The 14,655-nt window shown below is 37.7% G+C and overlaps 1 protein-coding gene across 2 annotated transcripts in view; it reads left to right on the top strand.

Moving 5' to 3' along the window:
• GRID1 (glutamate ionotropic receptor delta type subunit 1) overlaps positions 1-14,655 on the top strand; it is a 525,483-nt gene that overhangs the window by 477,434 nt on the left and 33,394 nt on the right. The window lies entirely within an intron of this gene.

Here is a 14,655-nt window from a genome sequence, read left to right as displayed (position 1 = left end):
GTAAGTACTTGGAAGATGCCAGCTAGAGGGAAATGAACAAAGGTTTCATCTGCTGTAGCTAAGTGAATTTGATAGGGTTGGCAGCAAGAACCTCCTTCTGTATTTTCAGCATTTTTTTCTTGCAATTCCTTGTATTTGAAAACAGCCTTTCTGTTGTTCATATCATACGTGGCTTTTTAAATATTTCATTGCATTATCATTTGTTATGTTTAACTTGTACTATGTTTTGTGGTGTCTGTGCAGCACCTCAGGCACGTTGGCAGGAGGCATGTATGAAAGAGCATGATAAAAAATAATTACAGTTATTATTATTTAAGGCCTGTGAGCAAATGCTTCAATCATTAAATAACTAGATTAAGTTCATCCATAAAAAAAGAAGGCAAAAAAAGGATGTAAGAAGGACGCAAGCAAATGAGCAAGGACAAAAACTCAAAACTTTTTTCCTTCCCAGAACATTCCCTGTTTAGAGCGCACGGCTGAGATTTCCTGGGAAATGCTCTGCAGCCTGTGCTCAGGGGGACAGCTTGCCAGCCCTTTGCCTCCAGGCACTGCTCAGGACAAGGCACTGTGCTGTTGCCAGGGCTAGAACCCCCATTGTCTGTCTTTTCATTTCCCTCCTATTGATGGTGTTGCCCAGTGGGTGCTTCTGGGAAACCCAGGGCTTCACAGAGTCTGGAGCCTTTTAAAAATCTTTCTGAATGTTGGCATATGCCGCTCGACCACAGCTTAAAATGGATCCTAATTGCTCCTGTAATTGAACAAGCAGGCAAGCATCTAAGTGCAAATATTTCCCAAGGACAATTTTTTTATGAGAAAAATGAGAATGCACAACTAAAACTCAAGCTTGCATTCCATCTCTCCAGTTGCCCTTAAAAAATGTGGCGTATATTGGAGATCAATGGCAAACCAAGAGATTTCTGATTCTGTAACTCTCCAACTTGACTTTTACAACACCTATACCATAGCAAGTCTTCATTTGTTCCTGTAACTGAGAAGTTCTGTGACTTAGGTGGGTTGAGGCATTAAAATTCAAACGCATGCACAGTTTAGAGAAGAAAATGATTTGGATATAACATTAGCAAAATCTACCATCTGTGCAGGTAATAAAATCTTTTTTTATTATTTTTTCTTTTGCTTTGAAAGGATGAAAATCTAGCAAGAGTAACAACCCTCATGACAGCCCATCAAAATGTATAGGGAGTGGTTTAAATCTGATATTTGATAGTTTCTTCTCAGCTCAGATTGAGTCTCCTTATGGGTCAGATTGTCTCACGTTAATATGGGTTATTCAGTGGCTGCCCATTGAGTAGCTGTATGCTTTCTGCATACATTATATCACATTGGCCCCTGACTTAAATCTTCTTTGTTGCAGTATGAGGCTTCTTTTTATTACAAGGATAGTACCTCTGGCTTATTTTTTTGCGTTATATTTTCTATTTGACTCCTAAGGGATAAACAGTGCAAAATGCAGTAATAGAAGATTTTTGCACTATAGGATATTTATACTTCTATTGTTTGTCTCTAAAGAAGCTAATTTAATGTCTTATATGAATTGATAATACAATCTAATATAACAGGATATTAAAAAAGCAAAATAATTATTACTATAACAAATCAAATAGAAACAACCTTAAAGCTTCAGACATCTCCTAACTGCTCAATCCATCACTTCTAAAGACTAAAACAGGAGTAAGAAGAAAAATTTCATGGTGAATTCTGTTTTGGAAATGATTCTGTGTGAAGAAAAACCATTAAAGAGGCTGGCATGTGTTCTCATCTATTTGAATTTCACTTCTGCAAAAGCATTAGTATTTTCTTCTGCTGTAACAGGCAGATATTTCCTTGACCCACAATGCAAAATTACTTAAATTCTTTTTCCATGTTAATATACTATTACATGTGTTTGCCTACTTGCTATGTTTGCTATTCTTTTGAACAAACATGGACTGTCACATGCCACTGTGGTATATATATCTTTGTCAGAAGAGTATTTAAAAAAAATCCACTCTCAGAGGCAGATAGAACCAGAAAATATACAAAGATCTTTATGATATTTGCTAGTGAAGCTGCTGCCGGGAAAAACCCCCAAAATTAACCCCCTGTAAAATAGCTTGTATTTTGTATCATTTATCTGTGCTGGTCAGAGTCATTAGCGTGACTTTTACTGTAAAAGCCATGCAGGTTTGTCTGTTAAAGGGTAAGATAGTCAATATTACTACATAGGTTTCCAATTTTTCCGGAGTCAGGTCTCTCTGAGAGCATCCCTGAAGACCATCTAGCAACCTTGAAACCAAAACAAGCAAATAAATTGCATTCACAAAACTACCAATAATTAGTAAACGTTTAATCACAGTAAGTTCGTTCCTCAAACCATGAGACGAAGCTGAAAGTCGGTGTACTGACTTTTAAGAAGGGAAAGTTGTACCTGTTTTTTTTTACTTGCTGTCAGCTCAGACAGGAAATACATGGACTTCCAACTCTGCTAATCTGCAGTATTTTGGGAAATGCTTCATTTTCTCATGTAAAAAATGTCTTCTCACCTTGCACAATTCCTCACAAACATCCCCACATGAGCAGTGGTTCTGTCATTCTTGTACCATGATTGTTCAGCATCAGATTTTCTCACCCACCTGACAGCAAAAGTAATTTTCCCACCTTCTGTTCATTACCATGTGTTCAATGTCAGCAGGCTGACTGTGAGTACAAGGAACACACACTGAATTGTTTATTTCTTTAGATTATTTTGGATAGAGAGAGGAGTGGGAAAAGAAGGGAAGTTTCCTGATGGGGCAGGGGAAGGATGCTGGCCCAGCTGTCCTCCCAGAGCCATGGCTGGTTACTAACACTGACCAGTGCCACTGTGCCATGGCCAGCCCTGTGCTCAACATAGATGGACCTTCTTTCACGTTGCAAGATTTGAATTGATAGCCTGTTGCAAAAATGAAGTAAAGATCATACCTTCTTGTAGCCTAAAAGTTCAGTTTCATACAAGCAATTCAAAAGCTGATGGTCAGTAGCCATTCTCTCAGAGACTAAAGGCTGAACATGCCTGTGCTGTAGGTTGTGAAGTTAAGAGTTTCAGTTTTGGTGAGTTCCGTGCACAGTCACCTGTTTCATGTTACGCTGATGAAATTAGCCATAAATTAAACAAATCAAACTTTGTGTGGGATAGCTGGGGTACAGGAACATGTCTTTTAGCCAGCTCTGCTCTGGACACTGGAACTTCAGTCAAAGGCCCTCTGCAGTGACATCTTAAGTCATACAAGCTAAGTTCACTGGTGTTGTGAGGAGGATTTATTTTTGATTCCCTGTCTTTTTTTTTTCCTCCCATGCATTTGTACAATTCGCATGCATTTGTAGTATGGATACATATTTAGTCGAATGGTTGCACTACTCTTTGACATCACTCAAGAGAGAGAATGCTTTTGGTTTTCTATGTCCTGAAAGAGCTTTTGCTGACAGTATAACAGCTTCTTATAATTGTTTTTAATAGTCCCTCATGTTAAGATAGTTTGCATCTGTGTCTTTGATATGGTTTCTTTCAGGAATTGCCAGCCCTTCTGTAGCCTTTTATCTTTAAAGCAACACCCCAAGAGATTTTCTCCTCCAGTTCTTGAAGTTTTTTGAGTCTGGTCTTTTGAAATGTATTATTTTTAAATTTTTGTTTGGGTTTTCCCCCTCAGGTTAGTGAGTTCCATTGTCTTGCAAACACTTTAAATCTGGTTACTTTTCTCTTTGACATTTCCATTCAAATCTATCAAATCTAAAATAGCTACTAGCCTTATAAATATCTTCATGATAGGAGATCATTCATTCTCACACCTTACACTCTTAACATTTCAACTGATCCATAGGATGGTGTTTCATCTGCTGAAATAAAAGTTGTTCTGATACATTCTAAAACGTTTATAGGCTCTCTTGCCATGAGGTGGAAATCTGTAAAATTACCATTTAAAGAAAAGGCTTTAAAAATTGAGTATCTTTATAAGGAAATTTAGAAATTATTCCCGTGTATGTAGAAAAAACCCCAAAAACCAAAACCAATCAAAAAATACGAGCAAAACACTTTTGACTGATGTGGGTTATGGGTCTCTAGGAGAGAAAGGAGCTGGGTGTTTTTAGTTTTCCTGGGAACTAAGATACTACTCTTTATTACCATGATTGCATTCCTATTAGTTCTTCGTTCTTGTGTTGCAAAAGATTTTCTAAAAAGAAAGAAAACATTTTTGAAAATAGTACTGTGTTGCTAAGAGAAGGGTTGCATGTGTTCTTTCCTTTTCCTGGGCTCATCTGCCTTACTGAGCAATGTTCTCTTCTTCTGCACGTGTGCCCCCTTTATAATATAACACAGGAGTGTTTCCAGGCTCATCTGGAGATGAGAGAATGGTTTTGCCTTATAAAAGCTATTTTGGTACAGCTGACAAAGTTTGTTACATTAAAAGAAATGTAATTATGTGCACTAAAGTTGTTTGCCTTCTAAGCCATTAAAACCAGCCTAAGAGAATATGCCACTGATGTAATTTAATTGATTTATGAATAGTCATATCTATCTAGAAAAGAATAGAAAACCATCAGTTAGAATGGGGTGGATGTTAACCACTGTGTTTTTCACATGTGGCAACAATGCAATTCCCAAGCTCATATTTCAAGGTATGTAGTTAGGCTACCCAATAAACTAATAAATCTCAATATAAAGAACAGCTAGCTGGTGTTGACGTGGTGCTTTCAGTGTTTCTAGTATGAGATTCAATATTCAGGCGAGACTTGTGTTCAGGGTGAGGAGAGGGAGAGGCCAAAGGGCAACGTCTCTTCTTCTGTTTACCCTTCTGTCCATCAGGATGTGATGGGAAGCACATCAAATACTATGTGCTTGCAGTGCTCTGAGAAACAAGCAAGTGAGCCTCCAGACCTTAAAATATGCATGTGTGATGTGTGCACTTTAGACATCAATAATAACTGATGAATGCTATATGTGCTTTCAGTATTAATGAAGAGCCCTATATTTTGATTTCCCAGGAGTATGCAGCACATCTCTAGCAATCAAGATACCTCTTCAGAGCTTTTCTGTCTTCTTCTCTTCTTTCTGCCAGTATCGATAGCTTCTGCTTTACTCCCTGTTGGAAGGGAAGGGTGTGTGCTGTTTTCCAGCATCACGTTGTAACTTTGACAGATATGAACTCACCCAGCCCCTCCACCCCAGGTATGAGGCTGCTGACATGCAATAGCTCCTGATAAATCAAAACTTAATAAAGAGTTGAGTAGGACCTCATCCCACACTGGGATTTCACAGACTTTAATGGAACTACTCACAATATAATGATATCCTAACAGTCATTGTATAAAGTACCACTAACCCCAAGTAAAGACTTTATAAGCCAGCATCAAGATGCCAAGCTTATCTGTTCCCCACTCTATTTAATTAAAAAGCTACTCCTTGCCATCTGAGTGCAAAACAGAATGTCAGTGCTATCAGTACTTATAACACCAGTTGAAAAGGAAGAAAGCAATTTCTTCCCTCTCGATCTTAATCATTAATCTTCATTAGGATTTTTAGCTTCTGAGTGTGAGTGGTAAAAGACATCAGCATAGCAAACAATTTAAAGTGCATCTGCATATATAATACAGGTAGTTTGTTATTTTCATTGTAGGTAAAAGCATGTGTCAGTTGCCAGATGTGTTTGATTCAGACGATATGATTTTCATGCCAACATTATGATATGTTTGATTTAGGTGAAGTGACTAAAACCTGCCGTTGGGACTGAGTTGCTGTTAAACACCAGCTGCAGTTTTTATTTTAATTAATAATTTAAGGAGTAGAATACCTTTCTTTAATTAACATGTTTAACCCTTCGAGCTACTCAGAGAAAGGACACAATGGCAAAGTAGTTTAAAAGTAAAGCAAAAAAATTATTCAAAGGTACTCCAAACAGGAGTACTTTGCTTCAAACACGCTACAAGCTCTTGAGATTTTTCACCATTTCTTTGTATTTTAATTTCCTCCTCACTGTTGTATGGGATGTGGAGTGTGGGTAAAGAGTTCAGGAGAATCCAGATATTTTAGCAGGACTGATTATTCTGGATTTGCAGGATGAACTGCAACTGTTCATAGCTGCTCTGAATCCCTTTCCAGACTTTTAACTGAATCTGCCAATGTCTTAAGTGCTGTTGTGCCAAAACTTCCCTTGATCTCTTCTGAAAATCTGCCTAGTCACGTAGTAGTTTAAATGTGGATCTGAGCATGAAAATTAAAGCTCCTGATTTTGAAAACCTGAGCCTACATCTTAAAAAGAAAGTCCAATGTGTTAGACAGTCTGAGTGTCTCTTTGTCAGTCGGATACTCTCCACTGTTAAACTGCAAACACGATGGGCAAATTGGGTAATATCTCAAGGTTATTAAGTTTTTAGAAATATGGAAAAATGGGGTGTGAAGAGGGGTCCTGTTCATGGCTCCGGTAAATACAAAGGAAAGACTGCCTTCTGACTTCATTCCCTCAGTTAAACATCAGATGAACTCATACAGAATTATAAAGTGCCTGGCCATGACAGAAGCTCCATCCAGAGATCACAAACTATTGGGCACCAGTGAATCCACCTCTGAGATGCAAATGCTCAGCAACTACCTTTCATTGCCCCCACTATTAGTGGAATTTTTTATTATGCAATTTTTTGGTTTTGAAAACGTTTCAAGCAAAGTAATCGTAACTTCTGCTATGAGGACCATCATGGTTTCTTTACGATATGATAACAATTAAGAAAATATAGGACATCCAAAAAGAAAAAACTAACGAATCAGCATCAAGCTAAAAAAAAAAAAGAAAAAAAAAAAAGAAACCCACTAGTTAATGGAAAAAATCAGCAATCTAAGTGACTTCTGCTTTTATTGCCTGGAGGAGGTTTGGAGAAGAGGAGGTTTGGAAGTATAGTTAGAAACATTGGACTGGCAATCAGGAGATGTTTAGCTTATTTCTAGCTGTTTAACAGATTTCTTTATGTGCAGTGCTGGAGCAGAGCCAGTGTCAGCTCTAGGCAAAATGAACTTCTATGATCCAGCAACAAGTCAAGTCGCACTCGTACAGATCACTGCAGATGACTCGAGTTGCCACGGTGGTCCTGAGGGCATCATTTAGAAATAGCAATGGATAGGAATACCCAGGGGTCTAATTTTGTTTACAGAAGAACCTGTTTTACTGATTATGATGAGAATCCAGTTTGATTTTTGGATCCAAATTTGAGTCTCACAGCTAGAAATACTGTTAAGTCTTTTTTTGGAAAGTGGGCATGTTTCCTAAATAAACTGCTGGAAGATACCAAGAAGTTCTGTGAGCAATGGGACACAGCCTAGTTGTATGTGGGTTTGTCCTACATTCTTCACATTTTGGCTTTAGCAAAAATGCTAAAGACTGTTTTGGGTTCACTAAGGAGAAAGAGAAGTGCTGCTAATAGAACGTATTTCTGCTGCATCTCAGACTCTTTGAAAGTACACAAATCCTACAAATGTTTTGCCAATACAATGTATGTAGCTAGTAATTACTTACTATTAAAATCACAAACATGACAGTGTATCATTTATTAATGGCTTGACTGTCTTTGCATTTTAGTGGGTATACATACCATTTGTTCCTGTCTTTTAAAAATTAATCGTGCAGTAGCTCTGCTGGAACAGAGTCCCAGTGAAAACAGGCAAATCATTGCTGTATGAGGAGTAAAGAAGACAGTTCAGTTTAGTATAGTTTACTTGTTTTTCACTTTGTATGTTAGGAATTAAGGCTAGTGGGAGCAATTTCAAATAAATTAAATCAGTTTGGAACTCTACAAGTTCTGTGCTTCTAGTATCTTGTGTACATATTATTTGGCTGTTTTGTTTTGCATTTTTCTTACTGTTTGTGTTTTTGTTTCCAATCCTGGAAACCTTGAGCATGTCCTTTTGTGTGCTTGAATAGATCTCAGCAGTATTGGTCTACCTGTTAAGTCTGCTAGGTAGCCTACAAAGGAAATTTCTTTGGGGCAGCAGGAGAGAAAGGACCCTGATCCTACAACTGTTTCCATCACACACGGCACACAGAATGTGTAGCAAGCCCCCTCCTCCTGTGGCAGAAATAAAGCTGGCTTTAGCTTCCTTTCCTCTGTAAATCCATACCTGAATGTTGCATCTGGCTTTTGGTTGGACCTCATATAGGGCCATGAGTCCCAGTCCAGACAAGGTCTCGTAGATGCCACCACATTAGCAGCAATGACCATTACCACTATGAAAAAAGCTACTGCAGTGCCATTACCTGCTGAGGAGTTTAATCACTGTTTGGTTTTGCTGTAATAAAGTATGTAGTTGACATGGCAACGTTTTCTGTGACACGTCAATTGATTGTTTTTTCTGCTGGAGGAAATCCTGCTTCTTTGAAATCCTGTGTAGCAGCAGTTCCTGTCCCACTGATGATGACAAGAGAAGACACAGCCTTAACTGTCTGCACTGTTTGTCTCCTCCTGTGATTTGGAAAGGCTCAGTCCTGGTGTGAAGGGCTGCAACTCCATTGATTCAGTGCAGTTTAATCTGTCAATACTGATGGCTTCCCTTGTAGAAACTCCCATGAGGCTTTTTCTGTTGAGGCTTTTGTTTAAAGTGGATGGTATTTTTCATGGAGAGCTGATAAAATGAGTTTTATATGAACTATAAAACAGTATATATTTGCTGGTGAAAGACTTGAGCCAGTAAAATGTATACTAGGCATGCAAGTGCTGGTTTCTATTTCTACTGGACTTACCTCTAATTGGTAAAGTTAAGATTTTGCTTTTCCATTTGCTGAAGGAATCTGTTGCTCTGCACATCACTGCACAGAGACAGAATTAAGAGCATTTAGAGTGACTTGATTTGCAGTGAAATGGAACAACTCAGGATTTGATCATGTCTCCATAGAGAAGCTGGCAATTTAACAATTGATTTAAGAGCTCAGCTTGATTATTCATGATTTCAAAGAAAGTCAGAGATGCACAAATTAAAACCATGGACCCAATTCTTCTGAAGTTTAAAGTTATTAGGTGTGGAGACAAAGTTGCTTTCATTTTAATATTCTTTGTATAAGGCTGCTGCCATTCTAACAATAATTTGAATGGTTTTATTGGCTTCACTAAGAATAATCTTTAAAGTAGCCCATCTTTTAGTTCATGTATGTCCAATTTAACACACACTTTTAACATTCCTTATGGACTTGGAACAAATGTTGAAAATCCATAGATATATATATTTTTTTTTAAGGATATTTACTTTTTAGACCTGTAGGTCAATTCTATTGCTACCTCATTGTTCAGCTAATATATCACTCTTTCTCATAAAATTGAAGGCTTCTGAAGTATCAGTTGCACTAAAGTTTAGAGACACTAAATGCTATTTTCTCTTCCATTTTTAAGTGGGCCTGTGCTTTTGTAACTTGGATTCAGCAGGACAGTGAAGCTTTTCAAGCAAGTCTCTAAGTCAATGTGACTGTCATCCCCTAGTGGCAGTTTATATCCATAACAGAGGGATTTTTATTTTTTCTCCAGCCCGTCAAGCAGTTAAACTATTCAACCTTGGAAGTCCAGCTCTAGAGAGTGTCTTTACATGAAAGCTTGAACTCTGTTTCAGATGTCTTAAGACATGCTTTAACCACTCCTAAATTATACTTAAAACTGGAGATCCAAAGGTTGTTCGTTTGTGAATAACGGATGAAGGCTTGAATCCTTTGAAATATATTTTTTGGATATAAAAATTAATCGGGACTCAGATCAGAACTGAGGTTCTGAATAGTAGAATCTCCCGTTCATGTAGACATTGTCTGTAGCACCACAGTACCACTTCAACCTTGATTCAGCTTTGCAGATGATTTTCTCACTGGAGATATCTACAAAATTTGCTGATCTGGCAAAGCTTACTTGGTTTCCAAGTTCATTGTCTCAGTGGGTGAATTGACATGGTCAACAACAATTAATGCCATTTTGTCATTTGTCCTCATTGTCATGGAAAATTCATTCATGGAGGGAGTAGTTCTGATCAATTTTATGTTTCAAAATTCTTTACTTTTCTGCAGTTTGCAGTAGGTAGAATTCTCTTTCAATTTCTCAGAATTCTCATTGCTTTCCACTGGTGATGACTTTATCAAATAAATCTCCCTTCAGACAGGATTTTATATTCTAGGTTTCTTGGGCTTACACTGGTGTTATAAGGTTTTCAGATCAATTCAGGTACTTTTATCTTTACTTAGAAGTTTAATGGGTTTACTGTTCTCCCAGTGCATAAAACAGGTATTTCCCTCTCATATATCCTGTGGATAAAATAATTTTAGTTAGGAACTGTATTTATATTTAATTCTGTAGACGTAATGAATTCCTAACTTTTGGAGAAAAAAAAAAAGCTTAAAAGAAAAAAAAAATAGCTTCAAGGTATTTAAAAACATAAATTTAGGACTTACGCCATGCCTTTTTTGCATGTATTTTTAAGGCTTCATTTAGGCAGAGCAGCTTAAAAAGTCTCATCATGTCTGGGACACTTTATCTTGATGGCAGCCATCACCTAAAATGTTATGCTACATTGAGCAAAAATCTCAGGGTAGTGGCTTCCTAAAGTAAAAGAAGAACATAGCTTGTTCTCCAAATTTGGAAATATCAGTAAATTTATTTTGCTGTCTGTATATGGCTTAGGGATTAATATTCCTTAAGAAAATTAATTTTAGTTGAGAGGAATGATGTATACTTGTTCTTTGACAATTGTAGTGCTGTGAAATGTTCTCACAAGAAGTCAGAATGAGGACAGGAGCACAGCATGGAAAATGTTGCATAATTTTAAAATAGTACTGTGGATTCAGAAATGCTGAAATATTATTTTTCTGTAAGCAATAACAGACTGGAGATATCCTCAATTTTACAGTGTCAGAACGTGGGCAGCTGTGAAGACTAAGGAGAAACTACCTCTAAATCAAGAATCTGTCAGGATTTTCCCATGATGGTTTTTCTGAAGTCAAGATAAAATGCTGCATTTGTTATTGTGGTGTAAAAGACCACTCCCGGATGACACCGTGGTGCCAACCACTGGCCCGTTTACAGTAATAGACTCTACACACAGGAGTTCAGATGTGAAGCTTGCCACAAACGTTTTTAAAAAATATGAACAGTAAGGATGAGGAAAAGCAAGAATTTTTTGCCTTTTTTCCTTGTTTCTTTGTTTAGTAAACCTTATTTTAATTTTAAAACAAACCTTGTTTTTTAGAAATAACAGGAACCTGAGTTTTTTTTGAAAAATACTTTGAACACATCTGATGATCCTGAAGGCTCCAGTTGAGTTAATTGATCAGCAGTTACCTCAAAGCACCTAGTGTCAAGTTTAGTCTGTCACTAATTATCCATCCAGAAGTCTTGGGCTTACAGCAGTAGAAGAGTAAAATAAACCCCTACGGGCAGCATATTTTTAGTCTATGTATCCACAGCCACATGAGGCTTTTACTAGTAAGAAAACATCTCCAAAAAGTATCTTAACCAGTATTGTTATTCTGGAAATTATTTCTAGTGATCTAATTATAAATACCTGGTTGTTTCCTCTGCAGCATATGTTTTATGTCACTATGTTTCTAAAAGACAAAACAAGTGGAGAGCCCAGTTTTCAGTTGACTGTGCATGAAGTAATTGCAATTTCACCGGGAAGTGCTATCAATTGTTGCGTTGATCTAGCAGGCATAACTACAGGCATTAAATATTTTGGCTGGTAAAAGCCAAATCTTTGGTTTTAAAAGATATCCGTTTTCTTCAGATTGACCACAGACACATTTACTTAAATCCATTGGTTTGCATGTACTTGTCAATTACAGCAATCACACAGTGGATGTATTTATCTACAAATTGAAGTTGGGCTCCTGTAACTGTAAGTGAGGAACATTGGCTTTTTCTGCTTTACTAGCTTCATCTTTAATCACACTTACAGAGAGCCTTTAATGGGTTGTGAGATCCAATAATTGAGGTGGTAAGGTTAATGGGGCATCTTGTTATGCTACGGGTTTTTGTTGCAAATAATTTTATATGTTAAATTGCATGAAATCTTTGCAACAGGAAAGTGAGACGAGAATTTGAGTGGCTAAAGGAGAGGCATCCAGCTAACATCTGGTTGCAGAAACAAAGCTTAAGAACAACGACAGCAACTGCCTTTAGAGAATGACAAAATTGTAAGAGATAGCCAGTATCTGAAATGTAGTGAATGATTTTGTCTGGCAATGACAGATCTGAGGGAGTTAAAATAATAGTTTTTAAGACCTGAACTTGTGATTATCTTACTTCATCCTGTAAAAAGTAGGAGATATTCCTCTTTATTCAGTATCTTTTTTTGCATGTGACCATACTGACCACGCCCAAATCTTTTGATCACTTCTCTAGCCATGGAGATGCTGAGCATCACCTCCACTTTCAGTACAGAAATACAGCAGCTCAGAGATAATTTTTATTCAGAGTGAAGAACTATGGTCTAGACCACTGTCTGTCAGGATAATTTCTGAGATAGGTTTTTGGCTAAGTGGTCCATTTGGTAAAGGCATAAGGTTATTTTCTCAGTCAGTCACCATCTTTCTGAATTTATGCCACAGGAGTCACTGGCAAGCTTAGTTACCTACTGTGCCCCTCACTGTATCCTTTGGTGTCCATCTGTGTCTCTCAGAGGATATTTCCAGTGATGGGAGAATTTCCCAAATCATTATAATACATCAAACAGTTCACTGAGAGAACGGTATCTGTAATCCTTAGGACACACAGTACTCCACGTTTTTCCTTCCAAGGAAACGCTAAAGTGGTAGTCACCTTATTCCCCACACCCAGGCCAAGGATGTGCTTCCCTCCCTGCCACCTGAGCTGATAGTCTATTTATTGCAAAGCACTTGATTTAAACCCCAAAATTTGCTCACTCTGCCCTGTGATGCTTAAAGAATTGAAGAAACTGTGCTGCAACATGTACTGTGCTTTTGTACGGTACTGATTATCAATAAAATGTAATTTAGCTAAAACAAAAATACCGATTGTCAATAAAGAACAATTTAGCTAAAACAAAAGGCACATTTCTGAGTAAAAGCCTCAGAAGTATTAGAGGCAGTAGAAGTGATACAGAAAATACTGATGATATTAAAATTGCAGGTTTAATTATTTTTTTTTAAATATCCAAACTCTCATGTTCAAACTTTCAAAGAGAATGGCAGTATGAGCAGTAGGTATTTGTTGTTACCAGCTGACACTTGTGTTAAAGAATATTAACTAAAATATTTCTGCTACTGTGCTTCTACCAAACATGCTCTCCTACACATGCCAAAATCTGTACACCAAATCTGGTATGAAAAGGTTGCCACAGAAACCCTTCTGTTTGTACCCAGTAGCTTTCTTTGTCCTTTATACATAAAATAGACAGAAGTGTGTCTTTTAACAGCCAGATCATCCATTCCCAGGACAGAAGTAATTCCATGGGATATGATGAAACTTACTAAAGACAGAACTAAATACAGTATGTAATCATGTAGATCACAACTGGAGGAAAACCAGTCCTATTCAATGGAATGTACCTGTAGATTTAGGAGGCCAGAATAGACCTTTCAGAATTGTTTAAAAAAAAAAAAAAAAGAAATAAAACCTGCACAAATTCTCTCATATTTCATTAGAATTTTGAATTTACAGCAACCTCAAAATCTTTGTTTTGTTCTTCAGCAGAGTTCCATGTAGAGAGCTAGGGAAATAACAGGAGGTTTGGAGGTTGGTGGAACTCCTAGAGGTAGCCCAAATCCACAAGTGTGCCGTGTATATAGAGAATGTTGACACAGTCTTACTTAAAGCTGCTTAACAGCTTAAAATGATAAAAGTCCTTAACACAATTTAAGAACTTAAACCAGTTAAACTGTTTGAAGCAGCTTTTGAGTTTGAAGAGTTTGGGAGGGGGGTGATGGTGGGAAGCATCCCTGCTGAGCTGCAGGCCTGGGGACAGAGCTGGCAGCGTCCCACCAAAGGGGCCCTTCTGCAGGTAAACTTTGGAGAACTGAAGGAGATGTGATGGAGAAGAGAAAAGAGTTTTCTACGTATTTTTATATAGAATTGTATATATGCCCAGATTGCTTTGCTTTAAATAGTGTTGCAGGGAATCTTACTGGGATGAGAGGTGTCAGCAGTGGCATCTCCCCAGAGAAAAAAGGAAGACGGTGGCAGAAAAATATTGTATATGACAAGTCTTCAGCTGTGGAAAACAACTTTGGCTCATGGGCCAATGGAAGGCTCCTCAGGAGCATTGTGAAGAAATCTTCTACACGAGGTGCAAGGCAAAATGTTCTGGTTCTGTGGCTCCAGGAGTTGGAGGAAGGGAGTGAGGTGGCATGAGTGGGCCTTTCACATGTTTTGAGGAGGAATTCTTGATTCTAAAAGATTGTTTTGGGGAAAAAGAAATGGCACGGGTGGAAGGGGAGGCAGGGAGAGTTGCTTTAGTTTGACTGATCTCAAACAGCGTTAGTTGGTCATATCAGAAATGTTGTTAATATGTGAAGTCACACGTTTATAAAACAGAAAAGAAACCATTATTTTTGAGATCTAGTTTGGTCCCTGCTGCCATGTGTGGTGGTCAGTGGTTGTATGTGTGTTTGTGTGTGTGTATGTGAGCTCAGGTGGAAAAAAATGGTAGCACTG

This window comes from Pipra filicauda, unplaced genomic scaffold (genome assembly GCF_003945595.2).
Source record: "Pipra filicauda isolate LSUMZ 115617 unplaced genomic scaffold, ASM394559v2 scaffold214_size1419223_pilon, whole genome shotgun sequence".
In the NCBI taxonomy this organism is placed as follows: domain Eukaryota; kingdom Metazoa; phylum Chordata; class Aves; order Passeriformes; family Pipridae; genus Pipra; species Pipra filicauda.
Note: the sequence above shows the minus strand (reverse complement) of the source record. Positions and strands in the feature narration are given on the sequence as shown.